The 20094-nt window shown below is 41.0% G+C and overlaps 1 protein-coding gene across 4 annotated transcripts in view; it reads left to right on the plus strand.

The window, feature by feature from the left end:
• The window catches only part of si:dkey-237h12.3 (teneurin-3), a 191238-nt gene that overhangs the window by 37099 nt on the left and 134045 nt on the right, over positions 1-20094 (plus strand). Inside the window, exon 1 of one of the 4 annotated variants that reach the window (XM_049585089.1) lies at positions 11602-11908. The exons of the other annotated variants lie outside the window; for them this stretch is intronic. The gene's annotated coding sequence lies outside the window, so the exon portion shown is untranslated. Of the gene's footprint in view, positions 1-11601; positions 11909-20094 lie in introns of those variants that run through there. 4 annotated transcript variants of the gene reach the window in all.

The following is a 20094-nucleotide window of genomic DNA, read 5'->3' on the forward strand; positions in this document are numbered from 1 at the left end:
GTTAGCTAGCTCAGTGGTGATAGATGAGCTAGCAGTAGTTAAATAAATGATGATAAATAGCACTACAGAAAAGAAGATAAACAGCTTGGTCTCACTCCTGAAGTGTCAAAATACGCCACTTGGGCTCCTGCCGTCATTATAGTGACATCAAAGGCACCGTTCAGCGTCTGTGTGAGACACAGGGCTTCCCACCAACTCCAATGTAAACCCATCAGCGTCACTATTAGACTCTTAGAGCAATGGACAAACTTTTCCTAACCATAACCAAGTAGTTTTGTTGCCTAATCCAACTGCTGACTCCCTCTGCATCAAGATACAACACAATTGGCATTTCTCAGCAATATCTTAGTAACACCTACTGTCCAAGCTGCAAAAAATGATGAGTAGAGATGAGTGCACCTTGGGAAAAATATATATTTTTAATTTCTGGGTCAACTGTTCCTTAAGTTTGAAAGAATACAGAGGAGAGTAACTTGGGATATGTGTGATTACTCAACCCGGTCTTACTCTGAAGTCGTTGAAATCCGGTGCTTGGGCAGTGACTTGCAGCGTCAGACACTGATGAAAAAAGCCATCCTCTAACGTCGGTGTGATATGCGGCCAGTCGCCGTTATAGTTTAACGGCACTCTGTGGCGTCAGGGGGAAACACAGTGGGACAAGAATGAAAATCTGAGTAGGGCGGGCAGGAGTGGTGGTGGATGCGTCCAACAAACACTGACTTTCACCTGGGAGAGAAGTGTTGGTATCCCGCAAGGTTTTAAAGCCAAACCCTGTTCTTTTTTCCTAAATCTAACCATGGCTTTTTGTCGCCAAAACCCAACCACATGGATTTTAGTTGTTAAAGAAAAAGAAAAATTAATCACACTGCTGTACCGACGTATTGCGTTTATTTTGAAAGGTAAATGGTAAATTTCATGTGAAAATGGAAGTGTATTTTAAAACCAACGCAACAACCAATGCACCCAGGGTACTTTTCACGTTGTATGTTGACGTGGAAAGTCCATGACCAAATATTTATGTGACAAGATCTAAGTGAGAATGTGTTGGATTACTCCCATTGGTTTGAGAAACTGTTACATGACTCACAATGCTTAATCAAATGGAGTCACATTGAAATGAATAGGGAGCATCATTCCACATTAGTGTGTTGTTTCTGATTTAAAATGCAGTAAAAACAGTGACTAAGAGCATGTTGACACAAGTTGTCAAAATAGACATATTGACACTGTATTGAGTTGTTTATGTCAAACCGCTCGCTGATTCCCCCCAATAATAGCTACAACAGCTAGTCTCAGTCTTTCAATCATTACTGCTGTGCAGCCTTAACGTCTGGTGTATTTAATACATCGTTGAAGAAACCCAAACGTGGTGTCAAGATGACACACACAGTACTCCAGTAATTGGATGCCCACCCTCTCCCACCCCATCCTCCCCCACTCTCTGCTCCTCACTATTGTTGAGAGAAAAATGTGTTGGCTCTAATTTAAACTCAGCCTCTGACGCTCTTCGCTGCACTTACCAAAAACACTGAATTACATTGACATTTTTCACTATAATGGCGGTACTGTGAAATCCCTTTTTCTATTAGCCTCTTTGTAAAGATGTAGCAGTAAGGGGTAATTGCAAATGAATTATAAGATGGTGATGATTAAAGTCATTTTTGGCATAGGGCTGGCGAAACTATTCTTTTACTTAACTAGTTTTCCAGGACGAAAGAGATTCCGTGCCGACCCTAATCAGAGCTCACTGCCGCCTCAACAATTCATCAAACGTCTCCAATCATAAAGATAGACTTTAATAGCCAAAAACCACCTGTTTACGGCCCACCCCTGACCCCTTTATGGTATGGTTTTTTTTCTTGTTTTCCTAGTTAGGCTGCCTATCTCTGAAGTCTGCTTGTTTTCAAATCACTTGAAGACTCACTGAGGGACAGTCAGCCTTCTAGAGGAATTTCTTGGAGTTCGCTCTTGAAAAGAAGTATGAGGATGACATTTGGGACTTCATTAAAACAGCCTGAGAGAGAATTTTTCTTCCACCCTCTGCTTCATGACACAATATATTTACCACGGCAAAAGAATATTACTCACAAATAATCCACCGCCACAGTGTGCCTCACGCAGAAGCCATTTTGCATCACAGATAAAGTGGTGGCTATGTGACTGATGACTCGCTCTGTAATGTATTAAATCATCTTGTCATCCTGTCTGGGTTCATCACATTTCCATAGAACACAACATTCTTTGTCATTTGTGTTCTAAGTGATGTTGCATGGTTAGATTACATGGGAAAATGCTTGGATGATTGCTTTGAGAAATTCAATGAGGGCGTCTGCGGTCAGGACTAAATATAAAACAGTACATACACCAATTCAAACAAGAAATATAACTTGTTTCCTTCTTTAATATTTATACGCCAGTTTATTTCGGGCGGCGAGTCAGTTCCTCATCTGATGCAGGATCTGCTGGAGATGGTTTTTTTTGTCTGCTGTAAGATAAGAATTATTTTGTGTTCACCATTTTAAGGCGGCTCTCTCTACAGTTCCTTATTGCCGCAGCCCATGTGCTTAGATTCCTCCATGCTTATAGTCTCTGAGGTCGCTAAGAGCCAAATGAAAGTACAGTATTAGATAGAAAATTGAACATTATGCTAATAAGTCCTGGGCGACAACTTGAGTTGCGCGGGCGAAGAGCTCTTCGATTATCTAGTAGTAGTACTTTTACTCTCCATTATACTTCATGAACAACATTCATTTTCACCACTGGCTGCCTACCAGGGTGGGCCATATTCTCTCCATCATTTAGTTTGTAGATGTTAGTGTTACATGCGCCAGGTGCTGGCTGACAACTAAATGAATAATGTGTCTGGTAGAGGGGATACTCAGTCAGGGGAAGCCCATTCCCTGGACTCTCCATTAATATCATAGTCCACTCTTTCAGGGGATACTGCTGACATTTTGCTCTCTGTGTAATAGAGACCTAACCTTTAAGCACTGTAAGGAAGAAGTCATTTTTCATAATCCGCTGTCCGTTTTGGAGAATTCCCCAAACAGTGCCTTCTATGCATCTGTCCTCATTTCCCCCTATTGTATTCCATATATTTTTTTATTTCCTTTTAGGAATATGCAGCAGTCATCATTTGTTTTCAGGCAACAAAATGTATAAAATGAAATTCCCTCAACTCAAACCGTGCCTCTATCACACTTTGCCAAAACACAATACCTATTGCTGAATTTTTGTGCAATTCATGAGGCAGATTTACAGTGCAAGCCAGGCCATAGTTGATGACTTGGATGGATGATCAGAGTGCACATTTTGTTGCACCCAAGTCTGCCTTAATTCCTCAAATCCAGACTCAAGTGTTAAGCCACCATAAGAAAAACTGGCAGATCCCTTGTGTCCTTCTTGAAGCCGAGCAGGCTGAAGGAAAGTCATTGTTTCAGCAGGCCGGTAATGATGATTAGCCACAATCTGGGGGATCGACTGCACATCGGTCAAATGCGTCGACATCCTCAAAGGGGGAGATGGCCCACTGTCCCAGCCATGCATACTGAGCAGATTGATTGTGTTTCCTGCAGAGATTTAGGGGGAAATCTTTGATGTGTGCATGGTAATAATGTGGACATTGCCATGAAATTCAAAGCAACTGCCTCCGAGTTCAAGAGCTTCTTAACATATTCTGATAAAAATCTCAGTATAAAGGCTAATTTAGCCCTGTGATACAACGCCAGACTATAAATAAACACACTGATAGTGTTCATATCTGATTACTAGCCCGCTGTATCGCTACATCACATTGCTCCTTTAAAAGTTCTTGGTCCATTTCACAATACAAGATGAGTGCACATTTTCATTAGGGCTCTGGTATTACCAAAATATGATGATAATGAGAGCCTGCCTGTGCTGTGATGGCTCGGTCTGTGTCCCTCGCCCTTTAACACTAAACAAAAAAAATAGATGGCAGGCACAGAGACGGTCACTGACTTAAAGTAATAAACAATTTTTTGAGAATTTTACGGTTTTACACATTAGCATACTGGCACTATTAGATACGAGGAAGCTGCTGATGGGGAAATTTTGTCAGTGCATTTTTACGGTGGCTACATGTGATCATAATGTGGTAATTGGATAGCTCATTTATTTCACTTAGGTCTAGCTGGAGGTCTCCACGCTGAAATTAATTTTGCACGGAAACCTACCTTTGACATGATTGATGATTCGCACAAAGGTTTCAGGTTTTGCTGTGTATATTAGGATGAGAGCACACACACACACATACGCACACTCACACACCGTGACACGGCAAAAAAAATCCCTCAGTAATACCGCATATGATTTGTGTAATTAAAGCCAATTCCAGAAGATTCAGTGAAAGAAGCACCCACTGGCACCGAGCTGGGAAATATTCCACTCATTTGCTCTGACTTTACTGGAAATAGCCTTTATTATAGAAAGAATGATAGAATCCAGTAAATCAGGGAAAAGTATAGGGTGTAGTGTTGCCATCAATAATAGATTGGAAACAAGTCGGCACTGATGGAACCTGAGGCCTTTCTTTTGTGGAGGTCTTAGTGCCGTAGCGGTGCATGTGAATAATGCATGGTCCCAGATAGACTCCAGCTCCCTCTCTAGCCCTTCCACTCTGGCTGCCTTGGCTTGCAGGCTGGGGCGCCACTTTTCCCCAGCAGTGATTGGCTGTGCCTTGAGGGCAGTGGAGGAGATGGGAAATCACCTGCCCCATTTAGCCATGCTGTGCTAGCTGCCTCGGCGCCCCACTGTTCAGACCTTTGTGTCTGCTGCTGGCACTCGACATTAGGACCTCTGGTTAACTTTAGTCGGGAATGCGGCGGCACAGAGCTGTCATTTGGATACTTATTATCGCCCCAGACTTTTTTGAAAGGTAAATCTGCTGCACAGCTGCACTCCCAAGGTTCTTTTTCTGTGTTTCACCCCCTTTCTTTTTTCCCCGACAGAGCAGGCATTGTGATTGGCAGTGATGCGGTGTCGCAGTTGTGCCACAATCACGGTTGTTGCTACTGCTTCTTCCTTGATGTTCCACACCCCGTCCCCCCCTCCTCCAGCAACCCACCAACCATCCCCCTTTTCACTGTCTTTTTTCTTACTTTGCTAGTCTTCTTTCACACACTGACGTATGGTGCTGGTGTGGGAAGCACCCGCTGCATTCTCAATGATCCAGTCTTGAGAACCGAGGGGGCTCTCGGCGTCCTCTCACCCAGGGGTCTCGGTGGGGAGTCCGCCGGAGCTGGGCACCCAGTCCAGCCCCCCATGGAGTGAGAGCCTGGCCCCGGCAACACATAATCCATATTCTAAAGGCCAGCTGGACTGAGACCATGGAGCACAAGGAGAGCAAAGAGACCTAGCACCCCCGCCCACATCAGTAACTGAGTACCTCAGACAGCTTTGGCATGTCAAAATTGAAACTGCGCTGAATAGCCATCATTTAGCAACAGCCCTTTGGTGGAAATACGAGTCCATTTCCCCCCTTTCGCTGGAGAATTAAGCGTGTTATGTGAAGAAGATCCTGGCCTGTTTCCCATATTGTTTACTCGAGTGAAAATTACTGCAGCATCTTTGCCAATGCGGATACCATTTTCTTCCCTGCTTCTCCCGCCCTCTTTGTTTGCACATGGTGCTGTAGCGAAAATGAGCTACTTGGCTGTAGGTTGCTCGGTATCCAGGTGGGCTTTTGGGGTAATCCTGCTTAGACAGTGGATGGATAAACTGAGACGGGTGACTGTCAGAAGGCAGGTATTTCAACAGATTCATATTCCCCGAACAGACCAAACCCAAGCCCACTGCCTCTCCAGTTTCTCTCCCAACCCCAATTACTGTCTTCCTAACCAAGCCCTGTGATTCACACTGTACACTATATTCCCATTGTGCCCTGTTGTCTATTACAAAAAACATGGTAAAACATCACACAAATACTGTATTTTGGCACTGTTGTAGGTTATTAAAAACAGTGTCCAGATCCGATACATGAACACTGGCCTAGGGTATTTTGAATAAGGCATTAATTCACCCACGTGACTGTGCCTAGTTTTAATTCTTCCACCTCTCTAAGGCACACCCTGTGGGAATTATAATGAGGCCGTTTGTTATTCCCTAAAGAATAGAAATCGACATCATCTCCAAGGTGTTCTAAAATGACTAATGTAGAAATGCTTCCATCTTAAAATAGCCTGTCCTACACCGGGTCTCGAATACCGTTTTCTTCAGGATGGATGATGAATATAATAATTTGGGCCACTCAATATGAATTTCACTCAAGCCGTACGGAACTGGGGCACTCCTGGATTACAAGGACCGCGGTCCAAACTCGTAACATATTTCCCCACTTGAGCCTACAGGCGTGACCAAGCTCTTTGAGCCGATGTGTGGTTGCACTGGGGAAATGTCAAAGAAGCACTCCCTTGTTCTCAGCCCCAGAGGCATCACTTTTGATGTCCACCTTCAAAGGAGTCTTATCAGTCCTTTGCTGTCTTAGTTGTTGGTCATTAATGAAAGCAGAGTATTATAGGCTGCTGAGCCCACATGATAATTTATAAAATTAAAAGCACAGTTGATTTTGCAACAAGATATGATGCACTGTAGCACTGTGTAACTTATTAGACCTCTCTATGGGGAACTGTTTTTTTCTTGTACATCATAAAATTACACAAGCTGAACATGTACGGGTAAATACATGTTTGAATTTCGCATAATAAATAGAAAGAAAAGATAAAATATCAACCATATGTTTTGTTAGCAGAGTGTGCTCAAAGTCCAGTATAATTTACAGTAGGCGATTTATACCAACTCACTATTTATGACCGACTAAAGTCATTACTCATGGTGTTTATGGGACTCCCTAAAAACTTGATATTTCACCCAGATGGTCGTGGTATTGCAGGATGCAGCAGTGCGTGCTTAGATGAGCTCCATGACGGTCTCAGCCCATGCCTTGAGTGCACGTTCGCACTTAAGCCTATATGATAACATTTGTGCACCTTTAAGAATGCAGGGAAAAAAAACCCTGAATTATTTTGGTTTGAAAATGAGAAGTTAGACTCAGGAGTGATGTATGGGCTCGTTTCATTTCTAGAGCTTCGGAAATCATGCAAACAAGATTGAATACTATATGAGATGAGTTTATTCGATGCATGTCAAGTATGAAGGCATGCAGAATATACTATTCATGTTCTCCTGAAATCTGTATATTTGGTCTCACGCCTGTGTAGATGGAAATTGACAGTCTGCCTTGTAAGCCCGTTTGAACTGGGCATCTATTAATGCAAGATTACATTGATATCAGAATACAGACCCCCATCTGGGTAGATTTTTGTTGTTGGAACATAATTTAGTCTATCTAAATGTCAATTTATTTTAGCACCATTGAGTTGTACATATTTTCCAGTGTAATGGCATGATTGTCAATTTGGGAATTTATCAGCAGTCAGTCAAATCTGCAGGAAGTCTAATGTTAGTAGCGGTTGCAGCCATGCCAGCAGTAAAAGGAGCCAACATTTAAGTGTATCTTTGTGAACTGAAGATCACAACAAAAATACCATCATCACTATTTGAAGTTAAAGTATCTTTGAGGTCTCCTGCATGTTTATGTTGGGGTTAAGGTATAAATTAGGTTAGTAAACAGCTTTTTAGGTAATGGTTTTGTTAGTTTATTCAAAAAATGGTGGGCTGACCAGAAAGCGCATCAGGCATGTGACACTCACAGGACATAAGGCACCACCCCTGGGTGAAATACCTTAAATGATTATATTGTTCATCTCATGATGGACATATATGCTGTGATACACTAACTGATGTCATGCTCCTGTAGTTGGTATCGTCATGACTGTCAGACAGTTTTTTCAAACATCATTGAAAATACTTTCATCTTCCCATTTTAAAAAATGTAAATCAGATATCAATTTTATAACCGCAATATGAGTAATATTCTTTATAGAGTCACAGATTGGCATTGTTGTTAGATGGCACATGTTATTTGGTCATTCCACTGAGTGAGCAGGGAGCTGTGTGTCCTCCCACTTGTAGATCTGCTGACATTATCAGTCTTGACAGCAACTTATTCATCCAAATTCAATGCAGTTAGAGAGGCACACTAGATTTTAAACCTGGAGTACAGTTTACTCATCACAACCATCACTGCTTAGTCTATGAAAATATCTGTATAATGTATTTAGAATAATCTCAGACTTGGTTTGAGATTAGCATTTTTTAACAGGAAGCCCGAGGCTCATGCTGGAGGTGTGGTTTGAAGGAGGCAGAGATGGTCTGAGGAAAGATGCAGCAGTATTGGAAATGTAGGATCCAGTGTTTCAGAAGTCAGGATATCTCAGTTGCTACCAAGGTTGGGTCGATGGACACTGCTATCGTCCATCGCTACTGGCTGATAGTCACAGACCACAGAGGTCAACAGTGTGATTTAAAAACCCTCCCTCCACACCAACACCTGGGGCGCAGATTTGCACTGGCACTACATGCTTAAAAAGTGATAATTCTGATTCATCAACAGTGTGTACATTGATTTTGCAAGTGCAGCTGAAGGTGGAGACCAGAGTAAAATGTGTAGCGCCTTAGAGCTGACGAATAGGTATTTTATAAGTGTCAGCTAGAGAGCACAAAAATTAAGAAGGGGTTCATTGTAATTATTATAAAAGCTCCACGTGCCCGATTTTTTAATCAGTTACGGTCGCAAATCTTCACTATGGCGGCGTCAAACTCTGGGTCACTAAGAAAGGTGTTGCTGTTGTCTTTTAATATCTGCCCACATCCGCTTGGCTGATTGCTCCACTTTTTAAAAAAATATTTATGTTATTTATATACATATATATACTTTTATATTCTGCAACAATATCACTGTGACTACTATTCAATATATTTATTTTTATGATCAGATTATCTGCTTAATGAGGTAACTTTTAGGCTATGGTGAGGAAAATCAAGGAAAGACCGGATGAGTAGGTGAGGATGAGTTGTGAAGGGACTTTAATGTGCAAAAAATAAAAATAGTAACTAATATTCAACAGACATAGATAGAGTAAGTACATAAGAAATTATAGTACCTTTTAAAGAATTAGCCCATAAAGTCCATTGCGATGTTTCACTGGACATCATCATGTGCATTCTTTTTTATCTCCACCATGAGCACAGTGTGTGTGCATGTATCTGTCTGAAGCTAATCTCACACACTACTGGGCCAATCAGCCTAATATTATGTGTGCATATTTCTGACTATATGTTCAAGGACCTCACGTGGTTATGGTGATTTACAGCTGTTGTAAAAACCTGTTTTATTGACTGTTTTACATCGGCATTGACTGTTGACTCTTCACTCCTGTTAATCAGCTGGGAGGTGACGCAAGTTTTCCTGAAATCGGTTAAGCTGAGAACAGCGAGCCTTACCCAGTCTGTTGCAGGCAACACTCTTTCCTTTGTAGTGGCTCAAAAAACTGAAAGCCATAGAAACGTTTGGTCTTAATTTGAACCAGAGTGTCTGCAGGTTTATTCCATACCTAACATGTTATGATCCACTAATGTAATACACAATGCAAGATGAATATGTCAATTGTTTTTTTATTATCTCAACCGCAATCTTGACTGTGAGGAAGCTGGGAGAGACAATTCCACCAGGCATGGCTGCGCCATGTCTGGGCTGCCATTGCAGTAAGCCCATTTTGTTCCATCATCAGCACGCCGTTGTACCACACCAGGAGCATTTCAGGAGCAGAGCATTTTGCCTGCCAGATTGGTAGACTTGCAGATTTTGTTTCCTTGATATTTGTTTATAACCTGAGTAAGTAGGTCATGCAGTTAAAGAGTTTCTTTTTTGGCCTGTTTTGCTTTTGTTTGTTGTTGTTTATCTCATATGTTGTGCATTCAAAGTCCAGTTATGAACGTCATGGATCAGAGGTTTGTGGCTGTTTTTCAGTTATTAAGAATACAACCATCTATATAGATATATCGTGTCTATATTTCACATACAGCGCCTGTTAGCAGCAGAAATCTATCTGCTCTGTGCAACGTGCCGCGGCTGCATCAAAAAAATAAAAATAAATAAAGTGTGTAGTTTGATAGGCTTTTGGGATGCTCGTTAATGCGCTGCAGAGTGTTTGCTGGAATTACATGACTTGTCCAGAGCGGCTGCGATCAACTCAGGTGGCTGGATAGCAGCTGAACGTGGCCGCCTGGTGGAGATCTACACTCTCCTAAGTGCTTTTTGTCTCGTTTTAATCTGTCTTTTGTGAGTTTTATGAAATTGCAAGCAAAGTAGGCTTGATATTTTTATTCTGACCTAAATAGATCTCTACAGATTTCTATTAAAGTTGAAATTCAAGTTCAGCTGTTAGTTCACTATGTCAAAATGTGATTTATGTCTAAGGCATAAATATGAGAAAATACTAGCTCACAGCTCGCCTCAGGACCTTCACATCAACAGAGTCTAGACAGTTTTCTGAACGGCTAATAGAGGGCACAGTTTGATGAAATCAAAATCAGGGAAGCTATACAAGATAAACATTCTCCCTGATAACTGTTTTTCTATTGTATTTTTTATACAAGTGCTCAGCCTGGAAACAGTAATAAGATACAGCACCATCTATCAGAGGGACTGTTTGCTAGTATTTATATCCCCCTTTATTTAGGCTACATTAAAAGAAATCCAGCGCTTCTTTAGACAAGCTAATGAGGATGTGGCCATTTCCAGTTCACAGTGGACTATGTAAAAGAAAGTATTTTCTTTTGATTAGGAGCCGCAGTTTGTGAAAGTGCGCCTTTTAAAGTCAGTCAAATATTTTGCCTTCTTTTTAAAATGCTGTCAAAAGTAAACAAACAGCGCTGACAATCTAGTCAACAAAACAAGATCAAAACAAGGACCGGATCGCCTTAGTTCTCATCCCAGCGTTTGACAGACATGGTATGAAAGTGTGGCATTAATTAATTATTTTTAGTGTTCTCATTGTTCTGATGTATGAAGTCATCTGTGATCAATTTATCAGAGGCTATTGTTACGATATTGCTTTTGTCTGCAGCAGTATGTATCACATACACTATATATTCCAATGAAGATGTCACCAAATATTTAAATAATAAGACAAAGGGTGTTCATTATGTATGTGAGCAAAACAACGATACATCACAGATTTATCATAATGTGATTAATCAAATGACGTCAAACTGAAGGAGAAGCGTTTGAAAGTGTCACTTTAAGGTCTACATTCAGTAACTCAGTGACACTCTCCCTCATGAATTCACATCAAGGTTTTGTGTCAAAGCCTGTCACCTAGCTCGATAATCTCTTCGGATACCGCTCCAGATTTTAGTGTTTTAAGGCTTGCAGCGTACCTCTCCCCCCCTCCCTCTTCTTCTCTTCTCCCGCTACTTCTTTTGAGGGGTAAACACACACGCAAAGCTCCACAGCCTATCATCTGTGACCGCCGCTACAGCCAGACAGCGTAACACGATCCATGATAGAGTGGTGCAAATCGCCCAGCGCTCTCGTCTACCATCTCACATAAGGAGGGGGGAGAAGCCCATGAGATAGGTTGAGCTAAAAAAAAAAAAAAAAAAAAAAAGGAAAGAAGAAAGAGAAGGAGGAGGTGGAGAGAGCTGCTGGAGAGTGCGGCAGGCAGCGGTGGCTGGCAACTAGAACGATGCTGGTGTGACTTTCCGGTCCACTAGGTTTTAACCCTTTTGACATCGCTTGAGTGCCATCCATGTGTCAGTGCGATAGTGCTCTTCTTGTGCAGCGTGCGGCTCGTGCAGGAACAGTGGGAAGAGGAGGAGATCCGGCAGCATTTGTAAATCCAATACTAAGCAGCATCGCAGCTTGAGAAGTGGACCTTGATACAGTAAAGCCTCAGTGGGGGATTGCTACAGGCATTTCTTTGAGGTAACACTCCAACTTCTTTGTAATCCTTTTGTAATGAGCGTAAGAAATTAACCTAGATTCTAATCTGGGTTACCAGTTTCTGTCTTTTTATTTTTTTTTTTACTGTATTTTATCAGTGTTTTTTCACTGGACATCTGTGCTGGCAAATCTTGAACATGAATGCATCTGTCAACAACTTGGATGTGGCGAAATAATGTTTAATGCATTACGAGGGCTGTGTACAGGCAGCTCCTCTGTAAGCCTGGGCCTTATTGTTACTGCAGAAAGCTACAGTCTATTGTATTCCTTTCAATCCCCTTGTGGATCTCCTTTTTCCTTATGAGGGGGTGGCGTGTGTTGTGTTTAAAATGGCACTGCAGCCTAACACGTGTAAATTGATAATACAGTATCTTTGCACTTGCCCAAAAAAGCCACGTCCACATGTTTGGACTTCAGCAGGGTCAAGCAGCTGTACGGTCACCTAGAAACATTTTTAGTGAGGATCTTTTTGTGGTGAGTTTCATTGCTGTTTTACATAAACACACAAGGTATAATGATCATAGTTTGGCTCACATCATCAGACGCACTGCTTGATTATGTGGAACAAATGGAAAAGAGGGATTTTAATATTGTATGAAATACAATATTAGAGTATATTGCCGTAAGCTCTCTAAACTGCATCAGAGCGATAACACATTATACTTGTATTTCTTGGCTCTTGCTCCACAAGAAACTGCTGCAGCTTTTCTTTCTTTCTTTTTTTGAGAACCCTCACATGTTCAATATTTAACATGACATCCATGAAGAACTCTGGGTAATGTATGCAAACAGGCTACCCTAGGTGTTGCTTTTGGGTGTTGACTTGCCTTTGATTAATCATTTCGGGGTTGACGTCACGGCCTCAGAGACAGAGATGGATTGAAGTGCTTAGCAGACCAATAGCTACAAAGACGAAGAGTAATTGGTGTGTAGCGAGTGGTGGCCAATGTAAGCAGAGCAGATGCATCAACAGAGGAATAAGTCTTGAGTGCTGCAGAGGGTCATACAGCGGCAGCCCCACATACGTTTACAGGTGACAGGTAAATACGAGCAGGTAAATGCAACGAGCCTTTCCTCTGCGGGCATTGCATCTTACGAGGCTTCACAATGAATTATTTTGCGGGCCATGAGGTGAGTTGTGGTGCAGGGCAGGTGTATATTTAGCCGCCTGAATGAGCAGGAAATGATTAATTATATTGCACATTTATTTGTTCATTTTAACACCCATCAGTTGTTCATTTTAAAGCTTTCTCATGGTGGTATTAGCTTCTCTATAGCTGCGTTTTGGCCTGTGCAGCAGTGTGTAGGGGTAATTGAGGGGGTGGGCATGCTGCTGAGGAGGTAGGTATATTGTGATCCAGCCATCTTTATATGTGTCAGTGGTAATTACATTGAAAAAGTGGGTTTGTGTCCCTGGAGAAAGGGGTGAATGTACCACCATACTTGCTGAGTTGTATGTGCTGGAGGAGAGGTAAAGTTCTCATGGTGACATTCAGCACATGTGCAATTGAACTAATAGCTTCAATATCATAAATCAATATCAATACTTTGCACAGGCTCGCGTTTGTTTCGCAGTTCTCTCAATGGATCAAAGCTGCTCGGCATTCACATTAACAGCGAGGTCTTAGTGTTTTTTGTTTTAATTTTCTTATCTCATGTTTCACCAGGCAGCTCTGCCAGTCTTATTCTCTGCTAAGTCTTACTGGCAAACACATGACAGGACTTCAGGGCCAGCGAGAGCCTCAGCCAACAAAGGCTTTTGTGCATGATGATGTGGTTTCTGGATGAACTGTTCCATAATTTATGTAATGAAAGGATGAGCTGTTGTTTAATTTATGTAATGTCGGAATGAGGACTATTTGTGTCTGTTTATTGGGCAGCGCTGGATCTCTCCATGTGGACCTTCCGAAATTATGTTGTGTTCAACTCATATCCTGTTTATGGACCACATCAGCAGCTTTAACTCTCAAAGCTGAGCATCAGCAGAAAATTGCCCAAAATACTTTTTTGTTTGTCTTTAATCCCTAAGATCCCGTTAGTAATTATTTCATTTTTTACATGAAGATCGACAGAAAGTGTCCTCAAGGTGAGCCTAAGGACATAAAAACTGTATGTACTGTCATTAAAAAACTGATGCGTTTGAAGATTAAATAGATGGATGGATGGATGGATAGACAGAAAGATAAACAGATATTGTATGCATTCTGTACATGACTATATACACACTATATATGCACACAATATATTCTGTGTACACACAACACTCATCAGATATGCAGGTAAGCTCATTTGCACGATTGCTTGAAAGGTTAGAAAACGTGCTTGTGTCTGCTTCCTCAAAAGACAAAGCTGACATTACTTTTCATACATTATCTTCATATCCACATCTGCAGTCATCTTAATAAGCTTTTGGAAAGCATGTGAGTGTGAAATTGTCCACAGAGTGATGTCATCTGGGAGACACTGAGTCTTTGTTTTTAATTAAAACTCAGTCAAATAATGTGGTTGAGAAATCGGCACACCTGAAAGCTTCAACCGGCGTCTATTGAGGAAAGTTAATTAAAATATGAAATACAGTATATAATTACAAAGGAAAACTTCACAGTGAAAATTACTACATCGTTTCAAATGATCACAAAATACTGATATGAAGTACAGATTCAACGTCATTATCTTATTTTGAGTAACGAGGTTTGATGGACATTTTCCATTTGACATAACCTGGTCAAATATCAAAAGAAAAAAACTAGACCTTACCGTCTTATGGTTTTTGTTCGCCTTGTCAAACACTCAACACTAAATTCAAGCAGAAAGCTGGTTTCCATTTATGTGTAAAACTCCCAAGGTTGCAATGCACAGAGTGCAGCTGCTCACCGCTCAAAACAAGTTTGGAAACTGAAAAATGAAGTGGAAAATAAATGTGCTAGCAGATTGAATTACACAGTGTACGAATCATATTGATTTAAAAAGTAAAGAGTGTTGCAGTAGCTGTTTGCATGCCACAGTTCAGACAGGAACACATCTGAAATACTAACTGACCGTTAAAAGACTGCCATCACACATCTAATGGCTTGCCTTTTTTTTTTTTTCTTATACAGATTATTGTCAGAAAAAGCCTGTTGATTTTAAATGTCCGTTGTCAGTGTTACAGGTAGTATTCAGATCCTTTACTTGAGAAAGTAGCAATATGACACTTAAATGTACTTGCACAAGTAAAAGTCTTGTAATCCTGCTTTTATGTAAGTAAAAATATGTAAGTAGTATTAGCAAAATGTATTTTAAAGCATCAAAAGCAAAAGAACTTAATGTATTTTCTCATTCCCTCTGTGTTATTGTTTTATGACTTCTTTACAGATTATTAATTCACTAATGTAGGACTAGTATATTACAGCCAGTCAAGGTGGAGCTGAGTGAACTGAGCCATTTTATAGATTAGGGATGGGACGATATAGGATTTTATTACGGATCTGGATATTAAAAATCACTCTCAATAAGCTGATCATGGTTTCCAATATTGGCATTATGATTAATATCCTCATCTCTGTGAATATAGGTATATTATGCAGCTTAATCTTATGATTTATGGTTACCTTAAGTAGGATTTTTTTTAAACTGAAAATGATTTTCACAAAAAAAAAAGATGTGTGTCCTATTTGTATTGCAATGAAAAAAAATTCTCCAACAAAACCTAAGGTAAAGTGATTCCAGTACACATTTTTTGATGATTATCTGGATGATATTGTGAATCACAGTTATTTGAATGAGGTTAATCATGATGTGAAATTTTCACATCATTCCATTTGCTAATTTAATTCTTAATAATACATCATATTAAACAAGCTGATGTGCTTTATAAGTAAAAACTTAACCTTTCAAATCAACTAAACAGCTGTCAGATAAATTGAGTAAAAAAAACACTTCCCTCCAAAATGTTGCAGAGTAGAAGTATAAAGTATTATAAAATGGAGAAAGGTAATTACTGTATGTGCAGTAGTCAGTTATGCTCTACTATTGTCCATTATTTACAATCTCAAATGACAGGAACACAATTTGATATATTCGGGCTTTACTTTAAAAAAATCAAACATGATTCTGCAGGAAAATAAGTTGCCATATTGTGTTTATAATCTGACTTTAAACCGTGTAGTTTGTTTCCAGTTTGACTGACAGGAGGAAACATGTAGGAGTTCTGAATGCTCACAACAATGTTGTTTTGTTTTGATATTCAATTTCTTCATGTTTTACCTTTTTTTCTTATAGCTAAATTCTGTTTTTCCCCAGTGTTTGCTCTTGCATTGTTCTTAGCAGGATGGCTACATTATTAAAACAAAAATCACAAAAAAAAACTTTCTTTAAAACCCACGATATTGAAAGTTTTCTTTAAGATGTGTCTCTCTCTGTTATGCCTGTGTTCATGTTTCATTCCTAACACATAACTCTGTACACACTTGTCTTGCTATGGAGGCCAGAGCTCACAAGGTAATGATCATCCCTACCTCATGTAATGGTGATGGGAAAGGGCCGGAGTCCCTGTTCCTTAGCTGTTTACTGCGGACATTCACGGGTATCATTATCCAAACAGTGATGCCAGTGGGTGGCTACCAGAGCTGGAGGTGAAATAAGCCATTTAGCTGCTTTATGATAGCAATCCCCAGCCCTCGCTGTTTTCACATCCAGGGTCAAAGCTTAGCAGCCATCTAATCTCCCTCAGTCTCGCAGCTTTCATTAGTGTGCCTCTTGATCAATCAACTCTGCTGCAAGTGCCAAAGTTTGACGCATTTTTAGATGAAAGCAAATAACCATTATCCCAGTTTAGATCATCATTGTTGTTTGTAGGTTTCCCTCATGTCTGGTTTAATTGACATTTTAATATGAATTTGGATAAGCATGCTGCACAGTCACACATCATCATGAGATTATAATAATAGTTTGGATGCAGATACAAATTTGAGGAAAACTATTGAATTTCAACACATTATGATGTTGGACATGTTTTTTCTTGTAAGAGTAAAATATTTGCCAAAACCTTGAGCACGGTGGTGCTAAGTATTTATTTGCAGAGGTGTGGACTCAAATTTGATGACTTAAGACTTGACTTTTAACTTGATAATACAGATTAAAAACGAATGTTATTTATTAGTAGTTTCACCATCAGTTCATTTTCCTTAATTTCCTAAATCAGCTATAGTAACATTAATGTTTTCATTCCCAGCAAGTCAGCACTTAATTCTCCAGATCCACTTTGTTTGAACCAATCCAACCGCATCCAGTCAAGCTGTAGGAGAAAACCTGAAGAACTAACGTTGCTTTACTGAGATACCAAAAATCTTTTTTTTTTTTTTGCACAATAAGTATGTGCTGGACAAGTAAAAATGAACTGCAGTATTCAAGATTATGTGTACAGATGGAGACTTCTAGCAAACTTGCTTTAACAAATAAATACACATTCTAAAAAGCATTAATGATTTTTGTAAGTTTAGTTTATCATTACTCTGTTGTTAAAGTTTCATTACATTTGGCGAAAAGCACATTCTGACTTGTTTAGGACTCAAAATTCAAAATTACTGTCTTGGGGGTCGACTTGGGACTTGCCTGTCTTGTTTTGAGGCTTGCCTTGGGACTTGACTGGGGACTTGCCTGTCTTGACTCAGGGTTCGACTTGGGACTTGCCTGTCTTGACTTGGGACTTGGCTTGGGACTTGCCTGTCTTGACTTGGGGCTTGGCTTGGGACTTGCCTGTCTTGATTTGGGGCTTGGCTTTGGACTTGCCTGCCTTTACTAGGGCTGCACTGCCATGACTTGGAACTTGGCTTGGTACTTGACTGTCTTGACTTGGGACTTGACTTCCCTAACTTGGGGCTTGACTTGGGACTTGCCTGTCTTGACTTGGGACTTGCAGGTCTTGACCTGGGGCTCAACTAGGTACTTGCCTGTTTTGACTTGGAGCTTGACTGGGGACTTGCCTGTCTTGACCTGGGGCTCGATTGCGGCTTGACTGTCTTGAGTTGGGACTTGACAGGGGACTTCCCTGTCTTGACTTGGGACTTGCCTGTCTTGACTTTGGACTTGCCTGTCTTGGCTTGGGGCTCAATTTGGGACTTACCTGTCTTGACTTGGCACTTGCCTGTCTGGACTTGGGGCTCAGCACGAGACTTGAGCGCAAAGACTTGAGTCTTACTTGTGAAACAATGATGTGGTCCCACCTCTGTTGATTTGTAATTCATCTTTAGCCCATCCTTAATATCCATGCTGATAAACAGATTAGCTAACGTAGATCTTACGGAATATTTTTGATAGATTTGTGCACTATGCTTTGGCTGCCTCTTTTTTTTTTTCCCCGGTCATAATTGGCTGGATTCTCAGAAGGCAGTTCATGGGTGTCGTCGCCAAATGCCAGACCTGTCGTCACATCTGCATACAATAGGACACATCAGAAATCCTTGGCCTCCTTTCATCCGCCTTCACATCTTCCATAATCAGGGGCAGTGGATGGGAACAGAGGCAAAGAGGAGCTTTTTATCCCTCAATAAAAGGCCACTTAGGCAGATAGTTCTCCCAAGACTCATCAGCTTTGGTCTTTTTTTCCTGGCACCATATGAAGGAATTTGTGGAAGAGGGCAAACATTCCATCTAATTAAGGATACCTTTCATATAAGCTCACCTCTCTCCCCCGTAATTTCTCCTTTCGCCATTCTCTCCTACCCCCCCCCCCCCCCCCCCCAATCTCTCCTTCTCCTTCTCTGTCTTTTCTCTTTCTTATCATCCATCATAGGAAGCCCAAAGGTGCCCTTCGCAGTTACTGTACTTTTTTGGTTAGCTCTTGATGCCTTTTGAAATCGTTGGCTTACCCGCGCTTTGATGTTGCCTTCAAATAGACACTGAGCAAAACTTTGAAGTAACGACCTAGATGTGGCCAAGAATGTCGAATCACTGCAATGCTCCCAACAGTTCACTGTATTTTCTGTTTGCAAACGTGAGTGCTGCACATCATTAACATGCAGTGCGATTGGACTGGCAGCAATTTGAGTGGGGTTTTCAGGAATCAGCATTATTTGTTTTGAAAAGTGAAGGGGAGAGAACGAGTGCTCTGTCTGACTTTGTTCTATTTCTGGGCATGGCTGCTGGAGGATTACTGCAAGTGGCAGAGTATTCATTATTTAGATGGCAGTAGCGGAGTCGGGGAACGGGTGGTTTCATAAACCACTTGACTGTGACATGTGTGCTGCTGCTACACTAGACGGAAAGACTAAAAAAAAGAAAAAGTTTCACTTCCAAAAAATCTTTCTCCAGCGAGGGCACTTGTAGCAGCTCTCTGCCAGAGACTGCTGAGACAGTCAACACTAACTGAAACTGATGGAGCAAACTCAGATTGATGGAGTTAATGGATGAAATCGTTGCAAGTTCTCCAGGATTGCTTTCTATATAGGCTTTGAAAGTCATAAAGCGCTCATGCAGCTGTTTCATGGTGCATGTCAGATGTGGTATTATAGTTTTAAATACAGCATCTTTGCTGCTTGTTATTACATTCACAATGACTGAGTTGAATATCTGCGGCGGGGAAATCTTTGTTGAGCCTGGCTGATTATGAAATAATGACAGTTTTGTCTCCTCGCCTGCCTCCGTATAAGTTAAAAACGATGACTGAAGATATCAGCAGCGACGTTTGAAATGGCCTGAGAGGATTAAAAAAAAAGTGAATCTGAAATGAGAAAGCTGTGACAGTTATGTGTTGCACAAAGAGAGCTGGCACGGTTCAACAATGTGGCGGGACACCAGCAAGGAATTTTTCTCCCGGCATCTCTATCGGATGAAGTGTTTACCCTGACAGTTTTCAGCCTGGACACAGAGAGGGTCCCGCCACTGTGATTAATGCACTGCCATGCCGCCATGGTGGAGGATGTCTCTCGGCGGTCTCCTTCCCCTTTCCAGTACTCCTCCCTGATATTTCACTAATGTGACTCGACAATGAAGAGATTGATAGTGATCATTATGCTGCTCTCAAAGAGTAATGTCACTTCCCAGCATGATCCAGCCAGCTTCTAATTCAACTACTGCTGTGGGTAGCATATGAGCAGTGGTGGCGCATATTGTTACTGTACATACAAGTGGCTACAACTGTGTTATGTTAAACCAGAAGCAGTGACATTTCTGAAACGCCTCCTCCTGCT

Source organism: Epinephelus fuscoguttatus, linkage group LG9, assembly GCF_011397635.1.
Source record: "Epinephelus fuscoguttatus linkage group LG9, E.fuscoguttatus.final_Chr_v1".
NCBI classification, from domain to species: Eukaryota; Metazoa; Chordata; class Actinopteri; order Perciformes; family Serranidae; genus Epinephelus; species Epinephelus fuscoguttatus.